The sequence below is a fragment of the Oncorhynchus nerka genome, linkage group LG10, assembly GCF_034236695.1.
Source record: "Oncorhynchus nerka isolate Pitt River linkage group LG10, Oner_Uvic_2.0, whole genome shotgun sequence".
Classification (NCBI taxonomy): Eukaryota; Metazoa; Chordata; class Actinopteri; order Salmoniformes; family Salmonidae; genus Oncorhynchus; species Oncorhynchus nerka.
The window spans coordinates 38605319-38616040 of NC_088405.1; the positions used below are offsets into that span (position 1 = coordinate 38605319).

Below are 10722 nucleotides of genomic sequence, written 5' to 3' on the forward strand. Positions count from 1 at the left end.
TGAGTTGATTCTGCTATTTCAGCTACACCCGTTGCTGACAGGTGTATAAAGTCGAGCACACCGCCATGTAATCTCCATAGACAAGCATCAGCACTAGAATGACCCATACGATTTCAGTGACTTTCAACATGGCACCGTCATAGGATGCCACCTTTCCAACAGATTTCTACCCTGCTAGAGCTGCCCCGACCAACTGTAAGTGCTGTTATAGTGAAGTGGAAACTTATAGGAGCAACAATGGCTCAGCCGTGAAGTGGTAGGCCACACAAGCTCACAGAACAGGACCACAGAGGGCTGAAGCGTGTAAAAAAAAATAGTCTGTCCTCGGTTGCAACACTCACTACCGAGTTTGAAATTGCCTCTGGAAGCAACGTCAGCACAAGAACTGTTCGTTGGGAGCTTTACGAAATGGGTTTCCATGGCTGAGCAGCCGCACACAAGCCTAAGATCACCATGCACAATGACAAGTGTTGGCTGGAGTGGTGTAAAGCTCGCCACCTTTGGACTCTTGAGCAGAGAAACCTCGTTCTCTGGAGTGACCAATCACGCCTCATCATCTGGCAGTCGGACAGACGAATCTGGGTTTGGCGGATGCCAGGAGAACGCTGCCTGCCTCAATGTATAGTGCCAACTGTGAAGTTTGGTGGAGGAGGAATAATGGTCTGGGGCTGTTTTTCATGGTTCGGGCTAGGCCCCTTAACGGCAGGTAGCCCAGTGGTTAGAGCGTTGGGCCAGTAACCGAAAGGTTGCTGGATCAAATCCCTGAGCTGACAAGGTAGAAATCTGTTGTTCTGCCCGAGGAAGGCAGTTAACCCACTGTTCCCCGGGCGCCGAAGACGTTGATGTCGATTATGGCATCCCTCCACACCTCTGATTCAGAGGGGTTGGGATAAATGCGGAAGACACATTTCAGTTGTACAACTGACTAGGTATCAGCCTTCTCCCTTTACAATGACATGCTAAACAATTCTGTGCTTCCAACTTTGTGTAAACAGTTTCCTATATCAGCAGGACAATGCTCCCTGTGCACAAAGCAAGATCCATACAGAATTGGTTTGTCGAGATCGGTGTGGAAGAACTTGACTGGCCTGCACATAGCCCTGACCTCAACCCCATCAAACACCTTTGGGATGAATTGGAACGCCTACTGTGAGCCAGGCCTAATTGCCCAAAATCAATGTCCGACCTCACGAATGCTCGTGGCTGAATGGAAGCAAGTCCACACAGCAATGTTCCAACATCTAGTGGAAAGCCTTCCCAGAAGAGTGGAGGCTGTTGTAGCAGCAAAGGCGAGAAAAACTCAATATTAAAGCCCATGATTTTGGAATGAGATGTTTGATGACCAGGTGTCCACATACTTCTGGCTTTGTAGTGTAAATATATACATTCAACAAAAATATAAAACACAACGAGTGAAAGTGCTGGTCCCATGTTTCATGAGCTGAAATAACAGATCCCAGAATGTTACATGTGTACAAAAAAACGATTTCTCAAAAGTTGTGCACAAATTTGTTTACATCCCTGTTATTGAACATTCTATCCTTTGTCAAGATAATCCATCCACCTGGCATATCAAGAAGCTGATTAAACAGCATGATTACACAGGTGCACCTTATGCTGGGGACAGTAAAAGGCCACTCTATAATGTGCAGTTTTGTCACAACACAATGCCAAAGATGTCTCAAGTTGAGGGAGAGTGCAATTGGCATGCTGACTGCAGGAATGTCCACCAGAGCTGTTGCCAGAGAATTGAATGTTAATTTTTCTACTATAAGCCGCCTCCAATGTAATTTTAGATTATTTGGCAGTACGTCCAACGGGGCTCACAACCATAGACCACATGTAACCACACTAACCCAGGACCTCCACATCCGGCTTCTTCACCTGCAGGATTGTCAGAGACCAGCAAACCGGACAGCTGATGAAACTGTGGGTTTGCACAAACTGTCAGAAACCTTCTCAGGGAAGCTCATCTGCATGCTAGTCGTCCTCAACAGGGTCTTGACCTGAATGCAGGTCGGTGTCGTAACCGACTTCAGTTGGCAAATGCTCACCTTCGATGGCCACTGGCACGCTGGAGAAGTGTGTTCTTCACAGATGAAACCCGGTTTCAACTGTACTGGGCAGATCACCAGGATGGAAGCTGAAAATGTCCCAGTTCTTCTATGGCCTGGATACTCACCAGACACGTCATCCATTGAACATGTTTGGGATGCTCTTGATCGACACTGTTTTCTAGTTCCTGCCAATATCCAGCAACTTCGCACGGCCATTGAAGAGGAGTGGAGCAACATTCTACAGGCCACAATCAACAGCTGGATCAATTCTATGTGAAGCAGATGCGTCACGCTACAAGAGGAAAATTGTGGTCAGGCCAGATACTGACTGGTTCTGATCGACACCCCTAGATTTTTTTATTTTTAAAGGTATCTGTGACCAACAGATGGATATTTGTATTCCCAGGCACGTGAAATCCATAGATTTGGGTCTAATACATTTATTTCAATTGACTGATGTTCTTATATTAACTGTAACTCAGTATTAATGTTGTCACCAAAAAAAAAGATTTTCCAAATGGAAAATATACACTCAATGTGCACTGTTTTAACACAGTTGCAGCCAACAGTATAGTATATTCCAGTTACAACAGAGCTATATAGCTAATTAGAACAGCTGGGCGCCTCTCTCTTCCAATCTATCATGTAGCCTTTTGTTTTTAGAAAATGATTTCTCAATGATATGAAAGTAAAGTTCCAAAGGTTTTCTAAACTGTATTGCAAGCTATGATTATTGTGCAGACAGAGCGTTGGGACTGTTGTAGGCTATACATTGGCTCTGCCCTCAGCAATGCTTAAATTGAGAACCCAATAATAGGCTTTTTGGGTGGAGAGCTGCTGCTGCCCGGGAACGACAACTGATTTATGCAATTAAACCGCAATCATTTGGAAAGCTCAATCGCTGACAAAGACATGGCCATTTACCACTTAAAGCCCAATTATCAGTGTGGTTATAGCAGCGTCAACGTAAAAACGAATTTGGGGTGTTAAAAGTTTAACTCCATTGTTTTTTGAGACGCAAATGATCTAAAGGCCTCAGTTTATGTCAACATGTATTTAATACAACCATCCTTATCGTATCTAGGAAGCCAATGTCCACTACCAATTATTAAAAAGTTACACTGTATCCTATATGCACGACGAGATACGTTTAAATACAATAGCCTAGATTTTAAAAAAATAGTTCATGCGCATGAATAATGTAGGGAGGGATAGTACTTTAATATTAATATAGAATGGATATGTTAATATAGAATACTAGGTTTGTAAACAGGTTATCTATGATAGAAGATCAACATTTATCTGGTTTTAATATACAGTAGGTAATGGATCGAATGTCAATGTCACATATTTCCCAAATAACTCGGAAATACATTGATCTGGAACTACTCACGACTTATCCAAAAGCAAGAAGGAATTCTATTTCAGAATGCAATCACAGATCATTCAACCTGCGTCCCAATTCCTGTCGCAAACGAAGAGAGGGATATTAGACTGGAAGGCACGAAAAAGTAGACTACCCTAAGACCTAGGAGACAAAATCTAGTTACCTTGCATGAGATCGGCGATAGTGATGGAATCTCCGAGAGTCATCCGTCTGGCTCGAGTTCAGTCACAGATGAACCAACGGATTGCACTTTTACACCAGCAGCTGACTACCAGAGCCTAAAACGGTCGTCCTTTATCCCTCACTGAAATACACTCAGAGCATACGCCACTCTCATCACTAATTCATTTGAAGGAGGACATTAGGGAAACTGAGCCCCGTTTTTATCAGAGCTTGTTTTGACTCAATCCCTCGAAACAGACAGGCAAACCCCACTCCATCGGAACGTGGTGAGATTTGTGCGGAGCGCTGCCTTGCGTAGCACTGTGGGAGGAGTCGTGTCAGGTGACCAGGTAAATTGCTGCGGTACTAATTCCAAAAGGTGCTATTTTTTAAATTGTATATTTCATAAATGAATCATTTAGTTTACTATTAGGAGCGCTTAATGTTAACTCATATATTATTGTAGGCTACTTAATTATGGGCATCTACAGATTTTAGCTACGTTTCCAATTCAAGTGAATATGCATGTTATTTATGTTATACACTGCAGGTTAGTATGCCGGGAGCATCATTGATCGAATTGCACCTCTGATAAACAAAATGTGATTCTGAGAACAATTTTGAATGACTCATCAAGCATACATTAAGTGCTGAGATGTTGAGGAAATGATTAATCCCTTCTCAGTTGATAGTGAACATGTCTCCTTTGAAAACATCTGTAAACTCTTTCAATAGAGGAGATCAAACAAGCCTGGAGGCTATCGCCTGCTATTATACAAGCCTTTCCTCCAGTGCAGCGACTTCCAATTGACAGCACATTCACCATAGACACTGAAGGTGTACGCCACCTTCATCTCCGTTCACTATAGTAACTTGAACCTACAAAAAAACATGTGTCATAATAGTTGGCTAGCCCTGCTGCCTCCTCTGAGACAAATAGAGGGCAAACAGGGGGCACATCTATATTTCAGCAGTCCTATGCCAGAGAGAGAGAGAGAGAGAGAGAGAGAGAGAGAGAGAGAGAGAGAGAGAGAGAGAGAGAGAGAGAGAGAGAGAAAATACTCCACATGAGTATTTGATTTGTTAAAAATGCATTCTGTTTGTAAGGCTAAAGACAGGAGCTCTAGACAGACCTCTGAGCTCTGACACTGCAAAGGAAAACGACTGGATGAAACCACTGGATAATAGTGAGAGCAGTAAGCTATGTGCAGACTTTGATAAAGACATCAACTGAAATGTTCTTTTGAGCAGTGGTGATTTGCACCTCTCTGGGTCCAGGGGATTCAGCTAAAAGGTGGCTTCCCGAGCTGTGAAAAAAATATGTATTGCTCACTCCCATGGTGACATTTTTCAAAGTGACCATCAAAGGAAATTAGACTGATTTCAAAGATAATAATTGAAAAATAATTATATTTGAAATCAGTCTCATTTCCTTCACGTAAGCTCTGAGTGTTAATCGTGTTATCTGATCGCATGAGATTTTGTGTGTGTCTTTGTTGTGTGGTGGTGCTACTGTAATCACCATCCGTAGCAGAGCAGGGCGACAGCAGGAGCGTTGGCCTGTCCTTTGGACTCCAGCTGATACATTTTGAATTTTCGCAAAAATGTTAGGCAGTTTCAGAATAGTCTTAGGGAATACATACACTTATATTAATACCGTTCCATCGAAATACCGTATGAGAAGGTAAAGATGCCCTAGCGGCTGAAAGAACCTCTTCAGGTATGTGTTTAGGCTTTTAGGTCGACTATGATTTCCTGAACAGTTATTTTGTTTGTGACATGGCTGCATCACTCTACTGACTCCATGACAAATGTGACATTGTTACACGCCCGTTAATGTCAACAAGTGGGTAAATGGTGACGAGGTTTCATAGCGATGGCTGTGAGCTCATCTGGTTCCATTGACAGTCGGCAGACACACTTCAACAACCTGACCACTGACCCCCCTTGGTTGCTGTTTAATCCTTGAGCTCAATCCTATTTTCTAAATGTCGGGTTTTTTGTTTAGTTTGTGAGCTGCCTTTAAGCCTCTGAAATCAAATTTGAGGTTAATAAAAAAGAAAATGTACGGAGAACATTTTCATTGTATACTCTCATCACCATGTCTTGTCAAATGAGGGAAGTGTGCCTCGTGTTTATAGAACAGCAGATCCCATTCGGTCATCAGAGCTGATACTGTTAGCCTGAGTTGAGTTAGTTTGAATTTCTCCCAGGTTGTAAGAAATGGAACATCCCAAATCACAAGAGAGGGACCCTCTCGTATTTGAGAGTTATCAGTTGAAAGTGAAAAGGAAAGCTGTTTTATTCATTCCATATCTCCACGCCATACTTACAGGGGAACTCGAAACTCATTTACTAGCTCTTTACCTCTTTTGCACAAATTGCAAGCAGGCTTACTTTAAATTTCTCATCAGCCCAAAAAATGATTTAATGAGTGCTTCAACTTAAATTGGAGCCCTGGCTAAATATTCATTCATGTTTTAGAGATTAAACACATGTGGGAGGTGTTGTCCAAAATAAATCCTTATCATGCTAACATTCGGATGTAGCATGTCTCATTCCTATCCAATGCAGGCACTTAATAAAATAGTATTTGCAGTTGCAGTTTCATCATAAAGAATAGCCCTAACCCTGAGCCAGTATTATCTACATCACATGTTTGTTGGAGAGGATCCCAATGTTAATACTGTTAAATATGGGTTAAATAGGGTAAGCCTCCTCTCAACAAACGTGGGACTAGTTCAAGGCTAGGGCAGGGCTATTCGCAATAGTTTCAAGTCTCATTGGTCGTACGGGATATGCTTGGTGTACATCATCCAACGAAATGCTTACTTGAAGGTTTCTCGTCGACAATGCAACAACAATAAGCATAGTTAAAAACAAGAATATGTACATAAAGTCATTGGCTCAGTAGAATAGAATAAACATGTGACTTTATGATGAAACTTTGCAACTGCTAATATTATTGCATTAGCTGTCTGCATTGAATAGGAATAGTCATCCCACTTCCCGATGTTAGTGTGATAAGAATGTTGTGGGTAACACAAAACAAGTACACCAATCGATCAATCAAATGCATTTTTATAAAGTCCCTTTACATCAGCAGTTGTCACACTTGCTTTACAAATCAACTCAAAACAAGGCATTTTGACTTCATTGTCTTAACCCTTTACACTTGTGGGAATGGGCTAAAAGGCAATGTTTCTTACAGAGGAAATGTGAAAAGCATTAGCTTAAAGCATCATAGCAATTGGAAGGGAACAGCTTGGAGATTCTTGGGGAAATGATTCGACCAAAGTTGAGGACACAACAGTCCACCTGACACAAGACTGAATCCAAACATTACACTGTTGATTTTATGTGCATTTTACATTTACTTTACTTTTCGCCACATTTGTTGATAATGAAATCTGAAAATACTCTGGATACATTCGGTAACATGTAATTATATTCCTGGAAATTGTGGGGTAGGTGCAACATAAGACCAACAAAAATTACAAGGATTTGAGTGAGAGGACTAACTGTTGTCTCCAAGTCTCCACACACTTTTACAAGTGTGCACAGTTCCTAAGTAATTTCAATGCAATTTTATGACTAAAAAAAAAGTCTTCAACTACAAGGTTCTTTCTTGAGCTCTCCTAGTTGTGCTGTTGAGGAACTAGAGCAAGTACACTTGTAGTTGTTGTTTTTTTGGAATACAACCCTGCATCCCCGCCATCACACAATCAAGGTTGTTGTTGACGCAATCAGAAAATAGCCCATTATACTGTAAATTGAGATCTGGATTAGGTGGATATCATTTGAAAGCTTGTTCTATTGCCAATATGACTAGCCAAGTTATAAAATACGATTTTACAGTGTTAGGCTTCCCCAGGGCAGTTCAGAGATAGAGCTTGTAATTTTTGTGCGCATAGAAAGAAGTCATGCGTGCATTCAGATGTGTTCAGCGGCAAATTTTCTTCAGAATAGACAAACGTAGGCTCATTCTGTTCAGAACAACCCAGGGCATAATGCTATGTCATCTTGTAAATGTACATCACACATAGTGATCATAAACTTTGACACTGTATATGTTATGATATGAAGTGCATATTTGGACTTGCATGTACGACATCAAAGTGGTATTTATTATACTCCTCAACGTCTCATCTTTCAAAATACATAGAGTCCTCTTAATTTACAGGATTTCCCTCACTCAGACAACAAAACAATCGCAAAAGTTGCGCAATTAGCGGGAGGGATGAGGGCAACTTCTTGTTGCGTGCGGTGCTCAAATTCAGAAAGGCTGTCAATCAAAATCTATACAGCGCTGTGAAGCGCAGAGCCTTGACTCTGACGTCATTTAGAGCCTGTTATTGCACAGACAGTGCGTTCCAATTTAGGCGATTGTCAGTGTCCAAATATGCCATTTTCAACCGGTATACGGGTTATTACAAGATAAGCAATCTAGGTAAAAGTGGCATTTTTTGTAGTATGGCATTCTTTGCTGTGATTGGTAAGTGCCCGAAGGTTCTTTGCTGTGATTGGTTGCTGAGAGATGAAGAGAGAAGAGCTACCAGCGGGGCTGGTACATTATAATGACTCAATTGCCATGGTGACAAAGAGGCCATCTCATCAACCCCTCACATAGCGATGGAATACTTTTCCTTCCTAAAAGACAGGCTGAAGAGCTGTGAACCCTTGTTCCTGGCTCCCACTCACGCTCCCAATTCTGCCTCTCTCACCCCAACACACAGAGAGGATACATAATGGAAAGCTCTCCCCTGCTATCCTGTTAACAAAGCGCAATCACTCCATAATGTCAAAAGGTGACCTTTGAATGTTTGAGGCTTGCACTCCCTTCCAGTGTACTATCCTGGAGGGACCGCTGGAGCTTCAAAATAGTTTAGAGTGGTATCATTCCAAATATTCTGCATGTAGAGGAAAATCATCAGCCTTGGGTTGTACATAAGCACCCTGCTCAGTAATGTGTTTTGTTGGAGGAGGTGAATCACAGCAAGACACATCACCTTTCCAATGTTGGACCTTCATTTTGTGTTTGTTTGACACTGATGGCAATCCACCATTTACAGTGACTTGAGAAAGTATTCAATCCCCTTGGCATTTTCCCTATTTTGTTGCCTTACAACCTGGAATTAAAATAGCTTTTTGGGGCATTTGTATCATTTGATTTACACAACATGCCTACCATTTTGAAGATGCAAAATATTTTTTATTGTGAAACAAACAAGAATAAGACAAAAATACAGAAAACTTTAGCTTGCATAACTATCCCCCAAAGTCAATCATTTGTAGAGCCACCTTTTGCAGCAATTACAGCTGCAAGTCTCTTGGGGTATGTCTCCATAAGCTTGGCACATCTAGCCACTGGGATTTTTGCCCATTCTTCAAGGCAAAACTGCTCCAGCTTCTTCAAGTTGGATTGGTTCCGCTTGTGTACAGCAATATTTAAGTCATACCACAGATTCTCAATTGGATTGAGGTCTGGGCTTTGACTAGGCCATTCCAATACATTTAACTGTTTTCCCTTAAACCACTCGAGGTTTGCTTTAGCAGTATGCTTAGGGTCATTGTCCTGCTGGAAGGTGAACCTCCGTCCCAGTCTCAAATCTCTGAAAGACCGAAACAGGTTTCCCTCAAGAATGTACCTGTATTTAGCGCCATAGAAGTGAAATAATTACAATTAAGCATTAACACTGGAGTGATAGATGTGCAGATGATGTGCAAGTAGAGATACTGGGGTGCAAAAGAGCAAGAAGATAAATAACAATATGGAGATGAGGTAGTTGGGTGTGCTATTTACAGATTGGCTGTGTACATATACAGTGATTGGTAATCTGCTCTGACAGCTGATGCTTCAAGAGAGGGAGATATAAGTCTCCAGCTTCAGTGATTTTTGCAAATCATTCCAGTCATTGGCAGCAGAGAAGTGGAAGGAAAGGTGGCCAAAGGAAGTGTTGGCTTTGGGGATGACCAGTGAAATGTACCTGCTGGAGCGCATGCTACGGGTGGGTGTAGCTATGGTGACCAGTGAGCTGAGATAAGTTCGGAGCTTTACCTAGCAAAGACTATTAGATGACCTGGAGCCAGTGGGTTTGGTGGTGAATATGTAGCGAGAGCCAGACCACGAGAGCATACAGGTATCAGTGGTGGGTAGTATATGCGGCTTTGGTGACAAAACGGATGGCACTGTGATAAACTACATCCAGTTTGCTGAGTAGAGTGTTGGAGACTATTTTGTAAATTACATCGCCTAAATCAAGGATCGGTAGGATAGTCAGTTTTACAAGGGTATGTTTGGCAGCATGAGTGAATGAGGTTTTGTTGCGAAATAGGAAGCCGATTCTATATTTAATTTTTGATTGGAGATGCTTAATGTGAGTCTGGAAGGAGAGTTTACAGTCTAACCAGACACCTAGGTATTTGTAGTTGTCCACATATTCTAAGTCAGAACCGTCCAGAGTAGTGATGCTAGTCGGGCAGGCCGGTATGGACAACAATCGGTTGAAGAGCAAGCATTTCATTTTATTAGCATTTAAAAGCAGTTGGAGGCCACGGAAGGAGTGTTGTATGGCATTGAAGCTCATTTGGGTGTTGTTTCAGTAGTCGCTACTAGGTTAGGCGAGCTGGAGACACAGCGATTCAGACAGCTAGCGGGCCAAGGCTAGTAGATGGGCCTTCGGCAACGTCGCAACGTTGAAACCACCTCAGACAATTACGTCGGCAGACCAGTCGTGATGGATCGGTGGGGCTCCATGTTGGCAGTAAAAGGTCCAGGCCAATTAGCAAAAGAGGTATTGTAGCCCAATAATTAGCTGGTGGACCTCTTCGGCTAGCCGGGAGATGGGCCTAGCTCGAGGCTAGCTCAAGGCTAACTGGTGCTTGCTTTGGGACAGAGACGTTAGTCAGGAGTAGCTAGCTAGCTGTGATGAATCCGGAATTGCAGTAGGAATCCGGAAATGTGGTAGAGAAAAAGCAGTCCGATATGCTCTGGGTTAATATCGCGTTGTGAAGACTGGCAGGTATTGACCAAGCTGAGGCTGGCTGGTGTCCGAGTTAACGGTGAAGACCGCCAGCAGTGGCTAACTGACTACTAGCTAGTAGCTATCAGCAAAC

The 10722-nt window shown here is 42.4% G+C and overlaps 1 protein-coding gene across 4 annotated transcripts in view; it reads right to left on the reverse strand.

The window, feature by feature from the left end:
* Positions 1 to 3890, reverse strand: part of LOC115136365 (heparan sulfate glucosamine 3-O-sulfotransferase 1-like) — a 31255-nt gene extending 27365 nt beyond the window's left edge. For 2 of the 4 annotated variants that reach the window (XM_029671952.1, XM_029671953.1), the window contains exon 1: positions 3608 to 3890. The gene's annotated coding sequence lies outside the window, so the exon portion shown is untranslated. Of the gene's footprint in view, positions 1 to 3450; positions 3525 to 3607 lie in introns of those variants that run through there. The other 2 variants (XM_065023286.1, XM_065023288.1) reach the window with 2 other exon arrangements.
* Between the last annotated feature and the right edge of the window lie 6832 nt (positions 3891 to 10722).